Raw genomic sequence first — 25,038 nt, 5'->3', positions numbered from 1 at the left:
AACGGGGTGCTGGGCTAACAGTAGCTTAAGGCCTCATTACTAACCAGGAGTCCGAGGACGGCCCTGAGAGTCGTGTGTGCACTCTAATGTACATTTACAGCATGCTGAGAATTTTTAGGCTTCCCTGGTGGCTCAGATAGTAAAGAATCTGCCTGCAGTGCCGAAGACCAGGATTCAATCCTTGGGTTGGAAAGACCCTGGAGAATCCCATGGACAGAGAACCCTGGCAGGCTACATACAGTCCATGGGGTCGCAGAGAGTCTTAACACGACTGCGCGACTACCACTTCACTTCATGGGGCTGTCAAAAGGTCATGGCAAAAAATTAGTTAGGAATCTGCGTATTTGGGATCTAGGGGAGTATCTCTGGAAGAAACTGTTAAAGGTCATTTAAACTTATTTTCTGGGAGCTTGAAACAATCTTAGCCCAAATAATCTGGTTCCATGAAACGCCGTAAGAGGATTCTGATGAACTACTTTAATCCACACTCTGGAGGTGTTTTGAAGCTGTATTTCCTATGTACAAAGATCTTGCATCTTGCACCTGAATTCCCCTTGACTATTTTCCAGTTAATGAATGGTTGGGTTCACAGATTACAAATGTAACTGTAAAGTTTTTTTTAAAGCCTACCAAAGGTTAGCAATAGCAGATTGTTATGGTGAACCTACTGTGCAGACAAGTAACTTCCTTTTAGATACCAATTTTCTTAAAGATTGCTAATCTCCTTGTTATAATATTTAAATTCATTTGGCCAGGCAAAATCCTTCTCTCCTGCCTCCACAACTAATCTTTCAAAGTGTTTTCATTATTCTCTGACATCTTCATTGAAATTTAGTATCTCAAAAAAGGTTAAATTTTCTCGAGTATACCTTTTCAAAATACAGGACTGATTTGATTTTAACTTGGTAGTTTGTCAAAAACAGACACCACAGTTAATTCTGCTATAGGTTGACCCAGAATCCCCATTTTAAGAACTGCCGCTGCTGCTAGGTTGCTTCAGTCGTGTCTGATGCTGTATGACCCCAAAGATGGCAGCCCATCAGGCTACCCCATCCCTGGGATTCTCCAGGCAACAACAGTGGAGTGGGTTGCCATTGCCTTCTTGGGAACTACGGGCTTAAAAGCAAATATATCATGGTTGCTTGGAATCATTTCTCTGGTTAGTCTCAAGCCCTCCATATTTTATACAATCAGGTAGAAAATACCTATGGAGGCATGACAATCACCAAACTGAGTAATTTATGCAAAAGTGCAAATTTGCTTTGGAATTCTTGAAGTTCTGTCCTATTATAGGAAAGGAACACACAGCCAAATAAAATGTGCTGGATGGAAATGTGGCCTTTTTATAGAAAAACCAGTTTGTGCAAATGCTGTTATTTCCTCAAGATGTTTTAGACTCAGAGATAATGTATGCTAAGTTTATTAAACCAGTTTAAGCTCTCTTTCACCTATTTATGATTAAAATGTACAACTCTTTATTACCTTGTTTATTGCCGACCAAGGGCCTGGGGTTGAGGGAAAGCACTGAAGTGAACCAAGCCTTTGCAGGCCAAGGACCTGAATCAAGTTGTGAAATAAAAGACCCTGTACTGTAGTCACACCTTGCCAAATACTTGGTAAAATTAGTTAGCTAAATCCAGTGAGACACTTCTCAAAGATATCAGACAGATGCTGCTGCTTTTATAGCCAGGTCCATCTGTGACAAGCAGCTACAGCGTTCTTGATACTACCAGTCCTCAACCCAGTGGGACCTTGCACCAAGATCAGTGCCACAAGGTAGAACTTGCAATCTGATCGTATTTGCTACTTCCTAAACAAGTACAAGAATATACTTGCTAAGTTTGTATATTGCTGACAAGTGCTAAATTGTTCTGCAAAATGAAAGATGACTTAGAGGAAGACATTTTTAGAAAGACAGGGCACCTGGAAAATAAGCAGCAAAAAAAAAAAAAAAAGCAAGCTTAGGAGAAACACTATGGTACTGTACACTTTAAAATTTAAGATAACAGACCTCATGTATGTATTTTACCACAATTAGAAGAAAATCTTATAGGGTAATTTTTGCAGTTCAAACTCCTTACTCAGTACCCCCTGTGAAACTGTCAGTAAAGTATATATTATGTATTAATGCCTCATGAAGTAAATTAAATTCTATTGGTGAGTGTGATTAAGTGCACAGTTCTGTTTTAAATTTTAATATGTGAAAGGCTGCCCAACGAAGGCAACTACACATAGGATGTACATGAATTGGTGACCAATTTTTAGGTTCAATATAGCTTTGTTAATTGCTTTATAAAATGCCAACACCTCACTGAAGAGTCCATCATTTCAAAAGAAAATCTTGACAATGCTTATTACACTTCAATTAACTTTATTAGTAGTCTGTCAAGTAATGAAGTATTCATAGTAATCTGTGGTTCTACTGCACTAAAACTTTTATTTGGTCAGTGCCATATTTGAAGGTTATTTTCCTAGTGAGGAGACAAATAATTGTTTTCCATTTATTAATGTCATCTGTCCCATTAATTAATTATTTTTGAATACTGAGCATGATTCAGGCCCTGACTCACAATTTCCTTAACGCATTAGCTTGTTTCTCTTGAAAATACAGCACTATACTTCCCTGGTGGCTCAGCGGTAAAGACTCTGCCTGCAATGAAGGAGATGCAGGTTCGATCCCTGGGGCGGGAAGATCCCCTGGAGAAGGAAATGGCAACCCATTCCAGTGTTCTTCCTTGGGAAATCCCATGGACAGAGGAGCCTGGTGTGCTAGTCCACAGGGTTGCAACAAAGTCAGACACGACTGAGTGACTAAACAACATGATGCTTCAGAGAGTGCTGCTGTATGACCACCTATGCAGCACTCAGCAGAGGACTAAGTAAAACCCCCACCTCTACAAAAGTAGTATGTACTGTATGTGCATACCTCCTATATTTTCTTCCTATATGTCACCAAGATATAGGGTATAAAGCATTATACTAATAGCTTAAATATATTAAGAACATTTTTTACATGTTATTACAAATTCATTTTAATCATAGCATATTATTCCACCTACTGGCTCAGACACAGGGTATATAATTATTTGCCTATTCCTTAGCCATTTATTGGTATGTGTAGTCTGACCTCCTGGCTAACCTGGCTTCCTTTCCTGTGTACCAACTGATCCCTTGATGACCAGCAGGCTCTCTGGCTTACTGGTTACCATTTGAACATTATTTGTTTTCAGAAGTCTTAAGTTCAGAATACTTTAACTGCTCTAGTTCAGGAATCCACAGTCTTTTTTTTTCCCTTCTGTATAGGGGGGTCACATAGGAAATATTTTAGGCTTTTCAGACCACAGTCTCAGTCAAATAGGGTGCCCGTACCCCCACAATAACACTTCAAAAATACAAACAACGTTCTTAACTCCTCAGCTATAAAGACACAGGCAGTGCTGGCTATAGTTTGCCTAGTCTTATTCTAGTCCTTAACGGGATAAAGGGTAGATAAACCTCAACTTCATGAAAGCATGTATGGTCACAGTAACTTACAAGTGCTGGCTGATGATTTATTTCAACATGGTCTTCATCATAATGCTTTCTGGCACCTGAAAATATCACCAAGTGCTTGTTTGGTCAGTTAATACAGCATGTATTAAAACATACTCACACTTTACCTTGGGGAAAAAAAAACTCAATGATTATGAAGAAATAACTCAAACTGAGATTTAAGTTTATTGTAATGTGTACAATTATATACTCTGTATAATTTTAGTTTTACATGTAACATCTTTTATCTCAAATAGCTTCTGAAACTTGCTGTAATTCTAGTAAGTTATTCTGAATATTCCCAAAGATTTAAAAATAACACTAAAAAAAAATTAAGGTTAAATTTCTCCAATAGTTCTTGCTTACTTGGTTAGTCTACTTACAAGTGAGTTACATGCCCAAATAACTTTTGCTGTTTGCCACCTACCTATCCAGTTCCTCATTTTACTCATCATGTTTTGTGGGACAGAACCAATTTGGAATAATGTATTCAGTTCCAGAGGTGCAGAGGGAAAAAGAGCTGACCACAGAGATGCCCAGTATTACTGAGGCTATTTAAACAGAAGCCAGTCACTTGTTGGGCAAACTACTGCATGCATAAAGAGGGAGGGAGAGGTAACATCGTATATTGGAGGTTTTCAGGCTAATCTGAATTCTATCAATCTTTGCTAACATCTGCTATGCTTATGCTGCATGGAGCAAGACTGACCATTGTGACAGCCCACAGATGTACCTACTCTCATATACAATGTTTGAGAGGAATTTAATGGTGTGTTCTTGTTCATGTATTTGGCACTTTTGTAAACTCATTTCTCTTTTTAAGACCAGTAACTCCATCCTTCTCTCTGTCCTTGGGTGCTTGTATGGCACATTCTTTTTAACTGCAGCAACTCACAAATTATCCCTCACTGCCTCTTTGAACAGGAAGAATGCTCAACATAGTGGAATGTTGGAAGGACTCAATTCCACACCTCATTTGTCCCTTCAGACTTGAATTTATTAGGCAGGATGTGTTGGAATACACTCATCTGAAAAAAATTTTATTTCCTTCTCACCCTTCTTATCCATACATTCTAAATGCATTTATGTTGTCATGCTTTTCAAGTTGAAGAATCCCATAATTAATGACATGACCACTTAGGTTTCCCATTTGACGCAAATCTATGCTTTAATTTGGGGGGGGGGAAGTAAAAAAATTCAATTAAGTGAGATATACACACTATTATATATAAAATAGATAATAAAGACCACAGAATTCTATTCAACACTCTGTAATGACCTATATGTGGAAAGAATTTAAAAAAGATTGATATATGTGTATGTACAACTGATTCACTTTGTAGTACACCTGAAACTAATACATTGCAAATCAACTATACTCCAATAAAAGTTAATTAAAAATCAAAAAGAAATAAGTGAAGTGAGGGTAAGATAAGGAGTAACTATGACTCTTTGCTGCTGCTAAGTCACTTCAGTCATGCCCAACTCTGCGTGACCCCATAGACGGCCTCCCACCAGGCTCCCCCGTCCCTGGGATTCTCCAGGCAAGAACACTGGAGTGGGTTGCCATTTCCTTCTCCAATGCATGAAAGTGAAAAGTGAAAGGGGAGTCGCACAGCTGTGTCCCACTCTTAGCAACTCCATGGACTGCGGCCTACCAGGCTCCTCCATCCAAGAGCTTTTCCAGGCAAGAGTACCGGAGAGGGGTGCCATTGCCTTCTCCAACTATGACTCTTTAAGATAGCCAAACGCCTCATCATCGGAACAGTGATACCTACGAATGCAACTCCCACTGTCCTTACCCAGCATCCACTGAAACGCTGCCAAGACAGTTAGTTTGGCACAATCAGCAGGCAGAGACCTCCTTGAGCTTAATTCTGATCTAGAGTAAGTTAAATTTTACATATCCTATTTCAGATTAATCTTCTGGACAATATGGTGACCATATCAAGACTAAAAGATATGTCAGCATTCTCTTAGAAACAACCTCCCTCTCCCCCTCACACACACCCACCCACCCACACACAACATTTATTACCAGCTTGATAGAAGCATAAACTCTTGGTATACTATCTACTATATATATATATATATATCTCCATATGCTGTATTATGGGATTTGCTGAAGTCATTTGTAGTTCTTTGTATTTGGCATTTAAAATTTAAGTCAAAAGAATACTAATTTAACGATCTAAATATAAGATCAGAAAACCTGTTTTTGTTAATAAGCAAACTGGTATCTCTTGGAAGACAGAGTAACCAGGGAGCAGGTGTATTTGAAAAAAAGGTCATTTATCAGTTTATGAAGAAAAGACACATTATTATCTCTCTAGCCAATAATTTCCTTCAAGGAGGTTTATACAGGAAGTCTGATAGTGTCCATAAAGTTGCCTGGTGAACATGATACATGTGGAATTACATGATGAGAATATTTACTGGTACTGGGGCTGGATTTTTTATGTTGAAGTGGGTCCTTAGTCCTAGCTCATGATATCTTAAGTTCTTAAAATCAACTACTCTTAAGTTACTAATATTAAATGAAAGGATGCTTCTTTCTGCTCTTGAGTTGCACTTCTGAGATTTCAAGTTCCTGCTTTTACCTTTAAGAAAAAACAGTAACTGTGGTTGAAAGATCATTGTCTAAATATCTCAGAACAATAAAAGTAGTAGGAGGAAATGTCACAATGTTTAAAATAACAGCCGATAGCTCCTCCCCATTTAAAATGCTCCCATATATTAAAAGAGTATAGAAATAAGGTATTTTTCACAAAAAACCTAAGCACTGCTAAAAAAGACAGACTGATTCCCAGGCTAACAAGATTTGACCCTTATCTACTACAGATAAAAGTCCATCAGAACATTATGATTTTTTTAGGAAACAAATTATGTCGCTATTGTGAAGAAATCTCCAAGAAGAAACTAAGTGGTTCATGCCAATAGTACCTCCAAGCTTCTTAGGTTGGAGGTACAATAAAGCTCTCCAAAAAAGAAATAGGGGGTTGGGAACAACTGTTGGCATTGTAGTTTTATAGAACCATTTAAGTGAAATGCCTCATTCCATGTAAGTGTTTATCAAAGTAGCACCTGCATGGAAGTACCTGAGCATGAGAAGTTTCTGCAAAATGCAGATTCCTGGGTCACACTAAGAAGTTAAGCAATTGTGGTTCTTATGGAATCGCTACATTCTAAGAAAATTACGAATGATACATAACAACCTGTTTGGGGGAGCTCGGGTGGAGTCCCGGAATGTATAGTTAGTAAGCTTCCCAGATAATTATAGTAGTCAAACTAGCTTGGGAACTACTGACATGCAACATTTTAACATGTCTATAGTAGAGACCCTAATCTTTTTAAGTGTTTTTTTTAAAGGTTTGGTAGCCATGAGTATGGCCATGGGCATAAGAATTTGTCTTCAATGAAAAATCAATTAAGTTGTTAGAAATGGGTGACCAACCTTAAGTCTGCCTTGAATTAAATGTGTGATGATATTTCTACCAGTTTTTAATGTAGCACTTTCACCTAACACTTAGGGAAAGAAGGAAAAGAATTTCTCAGGATCTGTATAACAGAATGTATCAACTTACAAAAATGTTACAAATCTTAGAATTGATTTTTAACAGAGCCAAACCTGCCTAAAGATTATAACTGCTTGTGGAAGGGACTGGTCAACACATTACTGGATTCAACTTTATAAAAATGAATATCAACGATATCATCTGTTGACTGTAAACTATTAAGAATTCAGACTAAGTATCTTTCTGTGCAGAGATAAACATGTACTTTTTTATCAAAGCCATTTTGGCATGTTTAGTCCCTATGACTGTTGCTGCATACTGGTAAGCATTTATGATCTCCCTTCATTATTTGTGGGACCTCACCTATTCTTTTGAAACGAGATACCAGAGTCTAGTCCTGAAACTCTATCCTGTTAATAGGATTGTTGATCAGTTTAGAAAAGTTTGCGATGGAAAGGTTCTTTTTTCTAATGTAATTAAGCAAAAGTACCTGTACAGTTATCTTTTCATTATTATTATGCTATGGAAAGGCAAGTTTAACCTAAAAAATAAGAATTTACAACCAAATGCCAGAGGTTGGACAGGAATTTTCAATTTGATCAACACAACACTTTTTTTGGAGGAGGCTTTTATCTGCAATGGACAAAGAGTACTAGGATACCCTTCAATTGGGATTGTTGGTCTTTCAAAGATAGAATTGATGTTCAGTTATTCATCCACCTCCACCCCCAAATAGAGTGGCATTGCTCTTGGGCACACCATTACCATTTTCCTAGCTTTTAAAAATTCATCTCTAACCCTCTTTACTTCTCTTCACAATTAAAAGTTCAGGAGCTATTTTGCAGTTTCATACTTACAACCAAGAGAGAAGAGACGTAAGTAATTAAAACATTTACTTGAGCACTTACTTGGCCCTGGGAATTAATGCAGGGACTATGCAATTATCTGAGAGAGACAATGTAAGTTAAACACTGCCCTTCAAGGGCTCACATTCTAGCAGGGTGAGGAGATTCTAAATAATTATAACAAACTTCTATGATATTAATAGAACTGGGTAAAGGGTACATGGAATTGTAACAACAGACTTCTTGGAGAGCACCAGAGAGAAAAGAACACTTGAACTGAAGGATGCATTCACAAGGGGTAGAGTAGGAATATTCCATGAAGAGATGATACAAAAGAAAGGTCTGGCAGAACAAGTTAACTTTGGAGAACTGAAAGCAGTAATATGGGTGGAAGCAAAAGGAAAAGCAACTGGATCTTTGGAAAAAAGGGAGAAGCCACCAAATCAGAATTCCTTCCTTTATGCCACTCTAGGAGCATGGATTCCTTTAAAGCATTTCAAGTAAGATCAGATTCACATTTTAGGAAAATCACTTTGAAGGATGACAGATGGATTAGAATCGGCAAGATTAAAGCCAGAGTAAGCTACGTCACTACACAGTTTTATATATACACTCATTTATTTGACGAATATTTAGGGTGACAGGCTACTCTATGCCAAGTCTGAGCTAAAATAGTGGCAATGGTCAGAAGGGGAGGTGAACCAAAAAATAACAGACATACTTATGGACCTAACAGACACCAAGTGTTGAAATGAGAGACGGTTCCTGGGTTTTGACAAGTTGTAGATCATACTGTTTGCATCGTATTTTAAAAGATAATATACAAGCATTTTGCCTTGTCATTACAAACTAGAACAACTTCTGAAGAAAAATGCTTTCTGGGAATACTTGTCTGTTGCAGAAAATTCATCTGTAAGCATACAACCCAGAGAACCAGTGAAACCATTCTACTTTATTTCCTTTACCCTCGTTTCTGTGAAAGCACACACAATATACAAATGCCGTATGAACTATAAATTTTCATGTTTTTGTTACCATTTCTTTGTAGTATGCAATGCTCTCAAATGGATTATTTAAAACTAATTTTAATGGCTGTACTTATGCACATGTTCTACTTTAAATAGATTGTTAGAATTTTATAATCCTTTTACACATTTGTCTACTTCTAGGACTGACTTGTCAGAAAATGAGAGTTGAGAAAACATGAATGATTCACAAATAATCCAAAATGAATTCTGGATCATTTTTCATTATTCCACAGCAAAATGAGAATAAGAACAATGTAGCAAGTTTTTCAGGCTTCCCTGGTGGCTCAGTAGTAAAGAATCTGCCTGCAAAGCAGGGGACCTGAGTGTGATCCCTGAGTCGGGAAGATCCCCTGGAGGAGGGAATGGCATCCCACTCCAGTATTCTTGGCTGGAGAATCCCATGGACAGAAGAGCCTGGTGGGCTGCAGTCCACAGCATCACAGAGAGTTGGACTGACTGAAGGGACTAAGCAGCACAGTAAGTTTTTCAAAGTAACAACTTCTAAAATCAAGAGGCCATGTCCTTATTTGCTGTTAGTAACTATTTTTGAAAAATGACAGTGTTGCTATTTAGACAACTAATCTAGCAACTCTATGCTGCTGCTGCTAAGTCACTTCAGTCATGTCTGACTGTGCGACCCCATAGAGGGCAGCCCACCAGGCTCCCCTGTCCTTGGGATTCTCCAGGCAAGAACAATGGAGTGGGTTGCCATTTCCTTCTCCAATGCAGGAAAGGGAAAAGTGAAAGTGAAGTCACTCAGTCGTGCCCAACCCTCAGCGACTCCATGGATTGCAGCCTTCCAGGCTCCTCCATCCATGGGATTTTCCAGGCAAGAGTACTGGAGTGGGGTGCCATTGCCTTCTCCAGCAACTCTATAGTGTATCTGATTAGGCCTAACCCCCTGCCAACTAGTTTCTCATACATACTGAATTGAATTGCTACATTCTACCAAAAAACCCTACAAGTTTCAGGATTATTTTGCTTTGTTGATTCATATCTTAGAGATCTATGGACACACATTGTTTGATCTGTCCTAAATTTTGTTATCCTATCTTCAAAACAATGACTCTGTTAGGTTCCTATAAGACATTAGACCTAGACTATGAGGCAGAAGTCCTTCATTTAGAACAAATCTAACCAGCTTGTTGGGAAGCCATCTAGTTGCTCACTGCTACTAATATATAAGGGAGTTACCCATGTATCTCTACAAAGACAGTTTATTATGACTAATAATTATCCTGTTCTTCTAAGTACCTTTCTTCCAAGTAGCTTAACAACTTTGGGTACACAATACCTCTTTGATGCATCGTAACAAAATGAGCAAGCAAGGGAGTAAGTTCTGCCAGTGAGAGGGAGAGGCTGAAGGGAATGAATAATTAAACTCTAAAAAATGAAACTACTTTCAAGTTCATGTTTTAAGCCAAAATAGCCTGTGATGTCAAAACTCTTCCTTACGCTCTCAATCTAAAGAGGACCAATACCCTAACACATGTACCTTCACCTAGTCAATCTGGGGCCCCAAATTCTAAGAAGTTTGCTGGTCTGGCTGTAATTACCGAGTTCTAAAATACCAAATTTTATGGTTGATATGAAGATCTTTTCACTGAGAATTCCTTTCCAAAGAACAAAATTAAAAATCCACATATGAATGCTTAACTATCCTCTTCCCATCTTTTTTTTTTCTCTTCCCATCTTCTAAGCCTTACCTCATTTGATTTTATAATCTAATTCCTTCATTTTATATTGCTGATTCATTTCAGAATGATTGTATTTTAACTTCACACAAATTATGTTATTTCACAAAAATGCATAGCAAGGAAAAAACTGCATTTATAAATGGAACATTTATTCCAGTGGGAACATATGATTTGTTTTACTGTTTGAAAAATGGAAGACATAACCTAAATATTGTTTATTAGTAGTATTTTTGGAACACATGATGGCAAGGACTGGTGGGAGAAAAAAAGGTTATGCATAGAAAAGCAAGCAGCTGCTTCGCTTCCACAAATAGTTGATTTTATTAAGTACCTGGTTCAGAAAACTTAACCATTTGTTCAATGAATTTACCTCAAAAATTTTTTTTACTTTGATCTAAGCCTCCAATTAAATTCCTGTCAGAATTTAGATCTTATCCTTGAACATAATTTGATAATTCCCATTTGGCTGATAAAAAAAAGGTAGGGATACACAGAAATAACTATGCCATAGCTACTATAGTCTCATAATCACAAAATTTTAATTTTCATGACATAAATCTCTGCTTCTTTTAATGTTTTCTGTTTTGTTTTTAATTTCAGAGAAGGCTATTTGGACCTAAAGCTATGAATTAGGAAGTAATCTACTACCTAACTTCAATTAAAGCTCAGTTTCCTCTGTAGCTTAACGTGAGGAAATTTTAAGACAGTCTTCATCTCCCCATCAATTTAACTGGTCATCTTTACAGAGGCTGAGGGCTTCAATAATACCAAAGTTTGACTTGTTATACTAATTCTTGCCTACAGAGGTAAGGATAAATTTAGATCACTTTGATACACGTATTTCAACAGTATACACTTGTTACATTAACTACAGAAAACTGCAATTAATCAAGTGAGTAATCAAGAGGGAAGTCTGAAAAATTAAGTGTCTACTCTATGCTAATGATCACGTAGGTGAGGAAGACAAAGATGCATAAAGTACTGAAAACAAACATGAATGACTTCTTTAACGTAAGCACTCACTGATTAGGATTCATATAAAAACTAAGGAAAAAAAATGATCAAATTAGGTCTTACCTAGAAAAATGAAGTACTTAAATCCAAGTTATCTTGATGGATATTTCCTCACTTGTAAAAAGACAATCAAAACCAAGTCTCTTCTATCATTAAAAACTAATTTCTGTAAGAGACAACACAAAGATAACACTAGCTCACGTGACAGATTAAGCACAGCTGTCCCTTCATATCCTTGCCCCACAGATATCAAGATCCCTTATAAATGTTATTCATTCTTAGCTTGTTCTGATGTTTAGCTACTTGTGAACATTTACAAATTATGACTCTGGTATCTAAAATGTTACATGACAGACTCTTTACTACATGTCCAGTTTTCAATTTGGAGTGAGTAAGCAATATCTGGGTCCCTGTGAAGTCCCTGAGGACTTCTGTGAGACAAGTCAGTAATTTCCCTCTTTGAAACTATTTCCTCAAAATAAAAGAGAAAGAAGAGAGGAATAAGCGGCTTGAGCTTCATTGACAAAAGGACTCTAGATTTAAAAAAAAAAATCATCTGGTTCCAGCTCACCCTCTTTTCCAGTGTACTTCATGTAAGACTAGTCAAACAGGTTTCTTATACTTAGAACATATTTTCTCTACTCCTGTTCTTTGCCTTTGCACATAAAGCCATACTGACTGCAAATACATTGTTTCACTGCTCCCACCCCATCCACTATTGAAATCCACACTGTCCCTCCTAGTTTAAAAATTCAATTTCCTCTACAAAGCACATTACCTGTTAACTGGGGCTCCTGGCTGAATGCTTACAGTACATACCTACAAGGTTTAATCCCGAAGTGTCAGTTGCTCAGTTGTGTTCAACTCTTTGGCACCCCATGGACTGTAGCCCACCAGGCTCCTCTATCCATGGAATTCTCCAGGCAAGAATATTGGAGTGGGTTGTTATGCCCTTCTCCAGGGGATCTGCCCAACCCAGGGACTGAACCCGGGTCTCCCACATTGCAGGCAGATTCTTTACCATCTGAGTCACTGGGGAAGTCCAATCCCAAACCAGAGTATAAATTAACAGAATACAGATTAGTCCTGTGCTATGCTTAGTCACTCAGTCATGTCCAACTCTTTGCGACCCCATGGACTGCAGCCCGGCAGGCTCCTCTGTCCATGGGGATTCTCCAGGCAAGAATACTGGAGTGAGTTGCCATGCCCTCCTCCAGGAGGGCTGGGATCTTCCCAACCCTGTGATCGAAGCCAGGTCTCCCACATTGCAAGCGGATTCTTTACTGAGCCACCAGGGAAACCCTAGCTTGTACAGTAACAGGTACAAATATTTAAGTGAAGAGGACCAGGTGGCAGAAAGCAGATTTGAGGACTAACAATAGTGGCAAAACAGGTGTTAAATGGATGGGTGGGTGGGAGAACCCCAAAAGTTTTGTAACACGATGGTATAGAATCAACCAGAACATTTTCTGTCCATTTATATATCCAACTGACTTACTATCATTACCATAAACACATGCTATGGCACAATGTTCAGGCAGTTACCATCAGAGCATATTGTTATTCCTGCAACAAAACTGCTGCTGCTGCTGCTAAGTCACTTCAGTCGTGTCTGACTATGTGCAACCCCATAGACGGCAGCCCACCAGGCTCCCCCATCCTTGGGATTCTCCAGGCAAGAACACTGGAGTGGGTTGCCATTTTCTTCTCCAATGTATGAAAGTGAAAAGTGAAAGTGAAGTCACCCAGTTGTGTGCGACTCTTAGTGACTCCATAGACTGCAGCCTACCAGGCTGCTCCATCCATGGGATTTTCCAGGCAAGAGTACTGGAGTGGGGTGCCATTGCCTTCTCCAAAACTAAGTGCCTGTTAAATGCCAGGAACTCTGCACTTTCGTTACAAAGATGAGACACTGCCTACCAATATTTTATAAACTATAACGGAAAAGAAGAACATGAACAGGACAGTGTGATAGATACAGAATTAACAACAAAAAGGGAATATCTCATTTTCTGGAGATAAACAGGAGACAGATGAAGGATGTTGTATGCCATAGGGTGTGTTCTAGCTTGATCCTCAAATGTGGCAAACTAATTGAGTGTTTTAAGCAAAAAAAAATTGACTGGAAAAATGTTTGATTATATAAATTTACCTAGAAGGAGAGAACCATTAAAAGGAAACAAAAGGAGAAAAGCTAAGAGAAAAAAGGTCAGTTTTGAATTTGTTCAGAGACCTGTGAGATATTTAGCAGTTTCAATTCAGTTTAGAGACTATAAATTCTGGAGTCATCAATAGGTAAAAGGGTGGGAATTGATTGTGTAAAAGTGATTCAACGGACATGAATTTAAGCAAACTCTGGGAGACAGTGGAGGCCAGAGGAGCCTGATGTGCTACAGTCCATGGGGTCGCAGAGAGTTGGACACAACTTAGCGACTAAACAACAAAAGGTGATTGTGGACATAACACTGGAAAACAAGAAGCAGAAAAAAGCAATTAATAAAAACAGGAAGGACAGGAGTAGCAACTAACAAAGGGAATTAGCATATAGACCAAGGAGTTCTGAAAAGGTATATTCTAAGAAATCACATACTATAGGTTACGTAACACCACTCATATCTGGAGTACAAAAATACAATCTTTCATGAAATGTTACAAATGCAAACAGTTGTATATAGTCTTTTCTTATTTCCTAAGATAAAACTTACCTAAAAGATGGTACAAGTGAACCCCTGACCTCTATGTTACGGGGAGAATCTCTCTTTAGTCATATATAATTTTTCAAAGGAGATTATCTTGTCAACCTAACTGAAAAATGTAAGAGCTAGGAATTATCTTCCGTGTTTCCATGTATCTTAAATATGGTGTGAAAAGTATTAGTTGTCGTGTCTACCTCTTTGTGACTCCATGGACTGTAGCCCACCCGGCTCCTCTGACCTTGGAACTCTCCAATTAAGAATCTTGGGGTGGGTGGCCATTCTCTTCTCCAAGGTATCTTCCCAACCCAGGGACTGATCCTGGATCTCCCATCCATTTGAGCTACCAGGGAAGCCCTAAATATGGTAGGAATGCAAATTATTTGATTGAAATTAGAGCTAGAGTTCCAATCTATCCCAAGGACAAAGCAATTGCAGAGAGAAAACCATAATATGGTTTTAAATCTAAGATACAAATATTAACATACTTTGAGAGGGTACTTCCCTGGTGGATCATCTGGTAAAGAATCCACCTGCAATCCAAGAGACCTGGGTTTGATCACTGGGTAGAGAAGATCCCCTGGAGAAGGAAATGGCAACCCATTCCAGTATTCTTGCTGGGAAATCCCATGGACAGAGGAGCCTGGCAAGTTAAGAGTCCATGGAGTCACAAGAGTCACACGCAACTTAGTGACTAAACCACCATCACCTATAAAAATAAATACTTTTGAGAATAAAATATACTAAAGTGATATAATCCCTAGGAATAAATTGTCACATAATTTAACTTGGTTTAACTGTCAGTTGTATGAAATACCATTTACCCTGGGTCCATAAACCAAATTACTTTTAATAGGACCAGCACCATATAAAAGATTGTTTACTGAAGGTATATTCTGTACCTCAGAGACACGATGTTGACCATGCCCTTTTCTGTTAAGTTGTATACATACAATAAAGGAGAAACAAAAAAACTCCAAACCCAGTTTTCTTTTGTAAGAAGTGCAAGATCAACACTGAAGCAAGCAGAATTTATGGCAAACATAAGCACTGAAGAAAAAAATGGCATAAAATACTTTTCCTAGATCACTCAGAGAAGGTGGGGTCTATAAGTTTTTGCTATTTCCTATTTGCTTCACGTAGAAAGAACACGATTTTTCTAGTTTCCAGGTGAAATGCCGTATTTACAGATGTTTCAAACTTGAACTAAACATAAACAAGTCAACAGGCAAAAGACTGTGGACTTGATCTTTTTCAACAGCAGAGAGCAGGTAACTTTCTTTTAGATACTTAGAGGAACAAACTTATTAACTCTCCTTAAGAGAAAAACATCAATTTGACCTAAGGTATCCACAACCCTGGAAAGCTTTTTCGACCAACACTTGCAAATACAAATTTTAGTGTTAACACCAATAAACACCTTGCCCAGGGAAAGTAAGATAGCACTTAGTCTGTGTCCACCCACCCCCAGGGAGTTAAACTAAACAAGCTGTGTATGTTGTTTAACTATAATATTAAGGTATATTTAATGGTTTCAACTCAAACAGTTCTCAGACATAAATCTTTTCATTCTGCATTTAAAGGCCATTAAAATCAGGGAGAGGTGGAGCAGAGGAGTTTCATATAAAAACAAAATCCACTGAAAGTCACATGTAATTAAGATGATTTCTTTACTATGAATTTAGTTTCAGCAAATGTCAAAAAACAAAGTTAATAGACAATCACTATTCAAAAATCCCCCCAAAAGCTTTAAGACAGAAGGGTTATCAGTGTTTATGCTAAAAGCTCAAATTTGATTTCCTGCAGGGCTTCATTTTACATATCATTTTAATAAGCCCTATTATTGGAATGCCAACCTTATAATACATAAAACACATGGAACTGCTAGTGGCTGACACAGTAACACATAAAATGACAAGTGACAAAAACACAAGGGCAGAACTTATTGGGTCCTCTGTATCAGAGCCAGCAGTATTACATAAGCCCCAAATACATCAAGGAACTATAAAACCCAAATAATTTCTGGTGTTCAGATATCGTTGAAGTTTGTAGGCTAAAATGTCCAGTAGGTGACAAATCTGAATGTCAAAAATACTAAGGCCATTTGCTGTTTTCCCCTCTTTGCAGGGGCACCACTATCTCTGTCCCATTAGCAGCCTTCTCTCATCTCACACATGAAAGGGGAGGACACCTTGCTGCTGAGCATCATCAGCCCTTTACTCTACTCGAAACTCTGAGGGTCAAAAGAGGGTTTTTTTGGGCTTGTTGATTTAGTCTGAAAGCTAGTACTTTACAGTTTGAGATCAAGTACCTAGTTGTTGTTGTTGTTGTTTTTTAATGAATTCAGGAAGCCTGTTGTTCAGTCAGTAAGTTGTGTGGAACTCTTTGCAACCCTCAGGAAGCCTGTGGTCCCTGGTAAACCTGAACACTGCATCTGCAGCTCTGAGATGAAAATCTGGACGTTGAATTAGAGAATGGGCACAAATGAAATTGTCGAGGGAAAACATAAAATGCAAGAAGGCAGACAAAGACAAGTAACTGCAAGTACTATTTCAAGAATCACAGGAACATAAAGAAAAATTAGAGCTAAATATGTTCATGGATTAGGCAATCAGGAACAATGAGGTCACAAACTGATTAAAAGCACAAGGATTTGGTTCCATTAGCTTGCAATATGGTCTGTTTTCCTTATTAAGGCACACTGAAGTTATAACATTTTTGAAAATTACATTTAAATCTACTGACTTCATATTTAGTCCCTCTAAGCCAGAAAATTCCTTTAAGGGGAATGAAACATTTACGTAATATAGATCCCTCAAATTACTCAAGAATTCTTATAGGAAAAAGGCCCAATTTATATTGAGAGTGGACAAAAAAGTTTAATTTTAAAATCTTTTTACTACTTTAAGTATTAAAAATTCAATCTTGTTTTCAAACTACCAAGTCTACAACTAAGACTAAGGAAATAGCTCAACCTTGGTTCCAGGTTAAACTTATCTTTTTAGGACCAACAAACATTCTTATAGCACCAAATATAGATATTCAGTAAAAAAAGCAAGTCAGATTTAGATGGAAAAGTCTTCGTTGAGTAACTCCCAGCTGTCACTCAATACCACCCAAGGTGAGAAGCCCTTTTTCTTCTCTAGTTCAATTAATGGATGCTACACTACTTTGGCAAGCGGGAATAATAAAAAAATAAAATTAGACTTCCCTACTTAATCTGCCAATATTGACCATAAGAACTTCTGAGCTGCTGGAAATCTTCACCTAGCAAAGTTTCAAATACTAAAATTAAAATTCATACTTATACAAAAGTGATTTAAAGAGCCAAGTTTTAATATTTCATAATGGTACAGGAATCTTCTTGAATAATATTTACCAAAAATGATTACAATTTCATTTTTATTTTTAAAAACCACACTTAAGAGGACAGAAAAACAACAGAAGACCAAGAATACTGAAAACACCCTTACAACTTCATGTATATTACAATACTAGCAGTTTTTATTCTGTATTACTAATCACGTCTAAATTTCAAAAAAATTGATAGGATTTCACATTCTTATAGGATATACAAACAGGGAGAAAACGGGAAGAAAGTAAATACAGATTGAAGCAACAAGTTTGAAAAGGGCCCTCAAACTTCAGATGGTATACTCCTTGATTTCTTTTTAACTTTCAGGAAATTATAAGTGCTCCTGGGTATTTATCATCACACTTTTCACACTTGATTCCAAACTTAAGATTATTTTGCTATTCGAATCTGAAAAACTTAACTTTTCTCAGAAATTAATCGATATTCCTCGGCGCTGTGGCCCAGAAGCTAGACTCTCCTCAGTCCAGTGGCCTTTCCCAACTCGTGGCTGATTCCAGCTCCCACATTAGGGACCAGCCACTTTACGTAAGTATACTTCGTAAGGAGAAAGGCAGATAAGAAAATAGGGCGACAAGCCTTTCCCTTCACCAACAGCCGTCACATCCCCATCAGGACCGTCCCTCGGGGGGCTTCCCCAGCGAGCCGCAGCTGTTAAGCAGTATGGGGGAGGGGAAGAGCCCTCAGTCAACTCTTCCTCTTCAGGCCGCCGACGCCGACCGCACCACAGACTACTCCGCCCCAGCCCTTTCCCCTCCCCCGCCCCCGCCTGGGTCTGAGCCAAACCCCACAGGAATGCAGCCCGGTCACATGCGCTGCGGCGACGGTGGACGTGCCTCTCCCCCCGCGCCCCAAGGAGACCCAGCGCCATCTTGCCCTGACGCAGTTCCTAAAGTCACGGGAGAATTTGTTTTCTCGTCCGCGCCAGCGCCCCAAAGTTTCGCAGAGGCCGAGCCGGGGCCCTCACCTCGCGCAGGGACAGGAGAAAATAGTCAAGGAAGAGCCTTTAGATTCCCCTCGCCACAGCTTGTGTTCCGAATCGGGCGCGGCAGCAACGAACACCATCGTCACTTCTCCCTCTCGGCCTTTGCAACAGCCTCCCCCGGCGGCTCTGGCCCCACCCGCTGCTGCAGCATGAGGTCACTGCTAGCCAATCAGGACGCGCTCGACAGAACACATCAGACACTGATTGGCTGCGTGGACCACCTCTGCCTCTCCCCACCCCGCTTACCGAGCGCTCCGGGTCGCTGTGGAGCAAGAAGACGGAAACCGCCATTTCGGGGAAAGACCCCGAAAACAAGAACCGCAATCACCGTGTCATTTTGCTGGGGAAACCCTTTATTTTTTGGCCTTCCCTTTTGTTCTTAGATAACCGTCTGTCTGGCCCTACCCCGTTTAGTCAACTGCCATCTAAAAGAATTCCCGATCCCCTCCCCGCACGTTATCCCGCGGCGGGGAAATCGTTCCCCCGGGCCAAAGAAGTAGGAGGTAGCGACGGCAACTGCACCGACGGCAACGACAGCTTTTTACCCCGATACACGGTGGCAGGGAGGCGGCGCTGACGGTGGCTGTATTTTTCCAGCAGCTTCTCCCCCCGACCTCTTCCGTTTCTCGCTCCTCCATCGAGACGGCGCTGGACTCAACAGCTCCGCTTTTATCCGGTGCTCGGAGCCTGCGCACTGAAGCCGCCTCAGCCCCTAGTGGGCGTCGAGTGACACCCTAACCGAGTTCACCCCGCTCCGGAGGCCAGACTGGGGGGGGGGAGGGGGGAGGAAAGAATAGGACAGAGGTGGTTTTGGGAGTGGGAGAAAGTGCTTGCGGGGAGGGGGGGGGGTCTTTCCAAGGCCTACAATCATTATCTTTCCACCCAGTAGTGTCGCGCCCAAGCTTACCGATATCCAGACTTAAGGACTACTCAGGGAAAGGGGATAAAAAACCAATCCCATCAAATACCGAAACTTTCCCAAACCTTCGGTGAATTGTTGAATGCATCTGTTGTGAAATAGACGGAGATTCTGTTGACCGCTCTGCTTCCAGTTGGCTGTCTTCGAGCCTCCGTGGAGAGGCAACGGCGGGCGGCAGCCCATAAGCAAAATGGCGGCGGGCAGCTTCGTCCCCTCCCCCTCTGCCCCTGCGGAGCGGGGCGGGCGGGCCCCGTGCACTTGCCGCCGCCGCGGCCGCCGCCGCCGCCGCGGCCGCCGCCGTCAGCCGCCATTTTCCCAGAGCGAGAGGCAGTGACACTGAGCGGGCGCAGGGGGCTGAGTCGGAGACGGTACCTGAGTTCGGGAGCGGCAAATAGAGGGGGCATAGACACTCTAAGCAGCCTCGCCGTAGCCTCTGCGTTCCTGTTGACTGTCTCTGTGCCCCCTCCCCTACTCCTCGGTTGCTGGCGAAGAGGCTGAGCGCTGCTGTTTGGGGAGGGGGTGTGTGGAGCCGGGTCCTGTGTCTGCAGTGGCTGCTGTCGGGGGATCGTCTGACCGCGGAGGTGTGGAGAGACTCCTTGGGGGTCGAGCAAATAACGGGGTTCGGGTGTCTGGTGTGTGAACATCACAGGTCAGTGCCTGTCGTCTCCTTGGGAGTTCCTGGGGTTTGCGGGGTGGAGGGACGTGTGTTTCCAGGGGGAGGGGGCTTTCTCATCTTTATCCTTACGGTGTGGGGGAGTCGACGTTGACTCAGGTGTCTTGGCGGGGGCTAGACATTGCTTGTTTGATTCGAATATATCCTTTTTCCTCCTTGTCCCTAGGAAGGGAGCATTATGGCGGGTTTTAGGGTTGGGGAAGGGGAAACTGGCAGTTAAACCCCCTTAAGAGTGGGAGTTAGGGAGGGGGCGCACTCGTCGCCGGCAGTGGGTTAGAGCCGCTTGGGGTGAGGAGGTAGGTTTGTGACTGTTAGTAGGGTTTGTGTCGAAGTGGTCCCAGGAGCTGCCAGCTCTCTCCCTTTCCTCTACCGCATCTTGTTCAGGTGCTGGGAACCCGTATAGGCCCCATTTTCTAATGCTGCTTCCATTTGTCGCCTGGCAGTCTCTGGCTTAATTTTCTCGTAAATACGAAGGGGGTGGAAAGAACGCCTTGGGTATATCCCTTTGTGGGAGAACGAGTCAGCTCCTCATCCTCTCCGGGAGAGGGTAAACCCGCCCCTGAGGTGGTCACCCCAGCACCCAGCCGTCTCAGTCTGCCCCCCGCCCCCTCCCCGCTTGCATTATCGTCGCCTTTTACTGTAGCGGAGGCTTAGAAGCCACAATATGGCACATTTCAGGAAAGCTGATTTTGACCAAGGGATTGGCACAAACACTGTGGCAGCAGACACAGAAGAGAAACAAACGGTTCACTGTGCTAAACAGGGGAGGAGGAGAGAGCAAACAATCCGGAGGGCTCTCTTCCATCGGCCTTAGCTCCTTAGAGATGCACTCTTGCTGGACTCTGTTTTACGAATGATACAGTTTAAAGTTAAGGGGGAATCGCTAGAGTTAGCTTTAGAGTGAGCCCCGGTTTTGCCCGTGTCCCCTCACCTTTTAGAGATGTGAATAACATAAGGTGTTAGGAGTTCTGGAGACCTTGGAGAGAATTAAGTGAGGTGCATTCAGCTCTAGGCTGGAGACATCAATACCTAATTGGAAAAGAGTCAGTTTTTTCCTTTAATCTCCTAGATGGCCAGTAAAAAGTGAAATTTCCCTCTTTTGTCCTTTACAGATTCTAAAAATGGCGGCCCCAGGCTGATGTTGTGGTAATCTAATCAGCTCGGGTCCTCCACACCCCTTGCAGTGCGTTTGTCTGCAGCATATTACAGGCTTATTATGTTTACATGAAAAGGCTGGGCCTTTTTTCACCTCCCCAAACCATTTACAAAGATGTGTCGATTTTACTGCAAATTGCAGTGCTGTGTTTTAGTTGATTAGTTTTATGGGTTTTTCCTGAGAAGCAAGTAAAATGACACCACGTTTCAAAAACTAAAAAGCACTCAGGTGTTTTTATTAGAAATTTCAGCAGTGAGGTCAGGTGCTCTTACATATAAAAAAATTATTAGGGGGCAAATAATAGTTTTTGTTTGGTTTAATCCAAGCGTTTTTCATTCAATAAGCTAAAGTAAATTATTTAGTAAGTGTGCAGGTACAGCCTATTTTGTAAGAATCGATGTTTTAATCTACAGTAGAACGTTTCTCATTCAACTTTTGACCAATTTTGTGAATTTTGGTGTTTGTACTCTTTCAAATTAATTTTTAGGGAGCTGTACAAACAAGCCTAAACCTGTTACTTCACTGGGTGTGGAGATGCTTCTTGTTCTCACTCTCATATTTTGCATCCATTTTCCCCATATATTTAAGCGTTGCTTAGGAATTTTGTAAGTTGATTGTGTATTTGATAAAGTAGAGCTCTGTGCTTTGCTGCCTAGTAATTGTCTTATAACATACTGTCACAATTATGTAAGTAGAAAAGTAAAGCTCTAGCTCTTGATATTGTTCCTTGCCAAACATGTCCATTTATTTACTTGCTATGGGATGTGAAATTTAGTCTGTTTTAGTAGGACTTTAAATAAAAGTCATATCATAATAGGGCATTGAATCTGGGCAGAAAATGAAAAGATGTCAGTTAATTTTAAAAGTGTGAATGATTAGAATTCATCTGTCTAGTGGGAGGGCAATCTTTTTTGGCCTGAAGTAAGCAGTGAGATATGAGTGGGTCATTAATGTTATTTAATAACCATTCTGATTGTGGAGCAACTGGAAGATGAGTGCCTTTCAATCCAGTACTACTTAAAGAGGTTGGAGAGGGTCCATTCTCTAATGATTCTCTTATTCCATTGTAAATTCTGCTCTAAAATATTTAACGGTGGGGTAAGAGATTTATGAAGCTCTTGTGAATTAGTCTGATAATTTCTAATTTACAAAATAGTAGAAATTACCAGCTTAGGGAGTTTCATCATGGAAGACTGAACACACTGCCTTGCTTAAAATCTTCGAAATGTTTTAAGATGAAATGTTGGTGCGTAGTGGGAGAGTTTGTGTAGGGATTTGGGGTCATTACTCATTTGTATAATGTTCTGAGTGAGCATTTCATTCAGATCCTCAACTGCTGTGTAAAGATTGCGCACTTACAGACTTAAGTGATTAAGATCTGTGGGTTAAGATCAGAGGGTTGGTACTTTAAACTTATTACCTAATGTAGGAAATAAGTATACTCCTAGGAAAACTTGGTTTATGTAGTCATAGGAGGGAATGCTGTCTATACCTGTGTTTTTGTTGATCTTGACCTTGATCAAGTCTAGACATATAAGGCATTTGGATTTATTTGGCTTCAAAGAAACAATACAAAGTTGGAAATTATGAGAAAAGATGCCTTCACTTGTATGAGATTTCTTCATACCGGCCTGTTTCATTGCTTTGGGGTTTGTTTCTTTTTGTTTTCTTTTGATATGTTTTTGGTCCCTATAAAATGAGTCTGGCTTTTTATTTATTTGTTTGTATATTGCCCTCAATAAAAAAACATGGTTGTAAATGTTTGCTTTTGATTCTTGTGTCCTCCAGTTGACTATGTGTGTTTTGGATTGTCAAGGCAAATTTGTTAAAAGGTGAGGCATAATTTTTGTTCACAGAGAGTTTTGAAACATTTGGCCCTTGGGGCAAAGCTAGTCAAATGGTCTTTGTTCTTAGGGTGGCTAAGTTTGAGGGATTAGTTGTTTATCTGTTTAAATGGATCTGTAGAAAATCATAACATAATTGGAGAGCAAATTTTATTTTTAGAGACTATGTTTTGATCATGTTTCTTTTTTGTTGTCAGGATAAGTTATAGGATCCTTTTGATATCAATTTAAGTTTAGAACCTTTATAGGACTTCTCATTTCTCTTCAACTCTTAAGGTCTGTCTGATAACTCTTCTACAATTTTGCCTTGTCTATTTTCCTCACAGCTTCCAGCCAGAGAATTTTTACCCTATTTACCACAGTTAGCCCTAGGAATTCTTGACTCCAAAAATGAAAAAGTAAGCCAAAAAGCCAATTAATAAATTAGGGAAAACTCTTCTCAATACATACCATGGTGGTCTTAGTGAAATTGTAATTTAGTAAGTTGATTTCTAAGAATAGTATACCCTTTTTAATGCATCAAACTCCTAAAGAAGCGTATGGTTTTATTTTTTAAAGTGTATTATTCAAATAGCTCTTTTATGGAAATTATTGCTGGGACATAAAATGTGTACTGTCACTGTGTTTATTGTATAAAATCAACAGAACTTTGAAGAGCTATCAAAAAACTGCTTTAAAGAATATTAGTATGGACTCTTAAGAAATGTTTATTTTTTTAAATATTTTAATAATATAGTGTCTGTATCCAAGGAAGTTATTCTTAGCAGATAGTAGGTGCTCAGTTGTTTGTTCAGTTTAAAGCTTTTGTTTAAGTGAACATGTTTACATCTCAGATATTCAGAGTGATCAGGGACATTCCTTGTCATGTATTAGAATAAATGTTAAATATTTGTATTCTGCAAGACTTTTTAATATTGAGTATAACATTTTTATTTTGCGATAAAGTTTTTTATGTTGATTGGCAGAGTAACAAGACATATTATTTAAGATATTGCTGTGTAAATTGTACTCAGTTTGTAGGCTGGGTTTAAAATTGGAGTGTATCCCTTTTTCTTTTTTAACTGCCTCTTTTGTAATAATGTTGGGAGGAGCCTCATTTTTTCTTAATAATGATATTATTTTTGTTACCTAACAATTTAATATGAAGAGCAGTATTTGTGGTTGAAAACTGTAAAGAAGGTAGTCAGTCTTATATTTCACTCGTATTTGTATTTCACTTGTATTTCTTTTGATTTGAAATGAATTCTTGTGGACAGCTTAAAAATCAAATTTTATTTTAAACTGGAAAGCCATATTTTATTGTTAGGTAAAGTTTACATCCTTATCAAATCTTATTGGGTTATTTACCAGAACTGTTTAGGGGGTATTGAATATTTTCCATGCAACAGGTCAGTCACAGAATTCGTTTTTGATGTGTTGCATTAAGATGTCATCAAAACAGGCATTATGCCTTTTAATAAATAAATAAATTTATTTATAATTTGGTGGATAATTACACATCCATAATTTTAAATTAAAATGTTTGTTTTTGCATTTTAAAACTATCTCAGATGTGAAATCTGGGTTTAACATGAGAAGCAAAATAAGTACAGCTTTCTTTATTCTATTTATACAACTGGAGAAGATTATAATTTTCTAGCAACTCTTAGATTGCTCAATTTAGAGCTAATCCAAACAAATAAACATTTTTGGTTCTGAAGCTTATTATTGAGAAAGATAATATTGAGTAATCATACCTGTGTTATAACCAACATGGGTGCAGCAT

At 39.5% G+C, this 25,038-nt stretch overlaps 1 protein-coding gene and 1 long non-coding RNA gene across 7 annotated transcripts in view; one reads left to right on the top strand and one right to left on the bottom strand.

Moving 5' to 3' along the window:
• The window catches only part of LOC106502029, a 38,352-nt gene extending 18,103 nt beyond the window's left edge, over positions 1–20,249 (bottom strand). The window contains exons 1-3 of one of the 4 annotated variants that reach the window (XR_001917977.1): positions 19,666–20,249; positions 18,664–19,447; positions 17,712–18,347 (exon numbers count right to left, since the gene is read on the bottom strand). This is a non-coding gene — a long non-coding RNA (DEAD-box ATP-dependent RNA helicase 30). Of the gene's footprint in view, positions 1–17,711; positions 19,448–19,665 lie in introns of those variants that run through there. The other 3 variants (XR_001917978.1, XR_001917976.1, XR_001295593.2) reach the window with 3 other exon arrangements.
• KMT2E (lysine methyltransferase 2E) overlaps positions 19,909–25,038 on the top strand; it is a 92,887-nt gene continuing 87,757 nt past the window's right edge. The window contains exon 1 of one of the 3 annotated variants that reach the window (XM_018047245.1): positions 19,909–20,249. The gene's annotated coding sequence lies outside the window, so the exon portion shown is untranslated. The remainder of the gene's footprint in view (positions 20,250–25,038) is intronic. The other 2 variants (XM_018047247.1, XM_018047244.1) reach the window with 2 other exon arrangements.

Source organism: Capra hircus, chromosome 4 (assembly GCF_001704415.2).
Source record: "Capra hircus breed San Clemente chromosome 4, ASM170441v1, whole genome shotgun sequence".
Taxonomy (NCBI): Eukaryota; Metazoa; Chordata; class Mammalia; order Artiodactyla; family Bovidae; genus Capra; species Capra hircus.
Note: the sequence above shows the minus strand (reverse complement) of the source record. Positions and strands in the feature narration are given on the sequence as shown.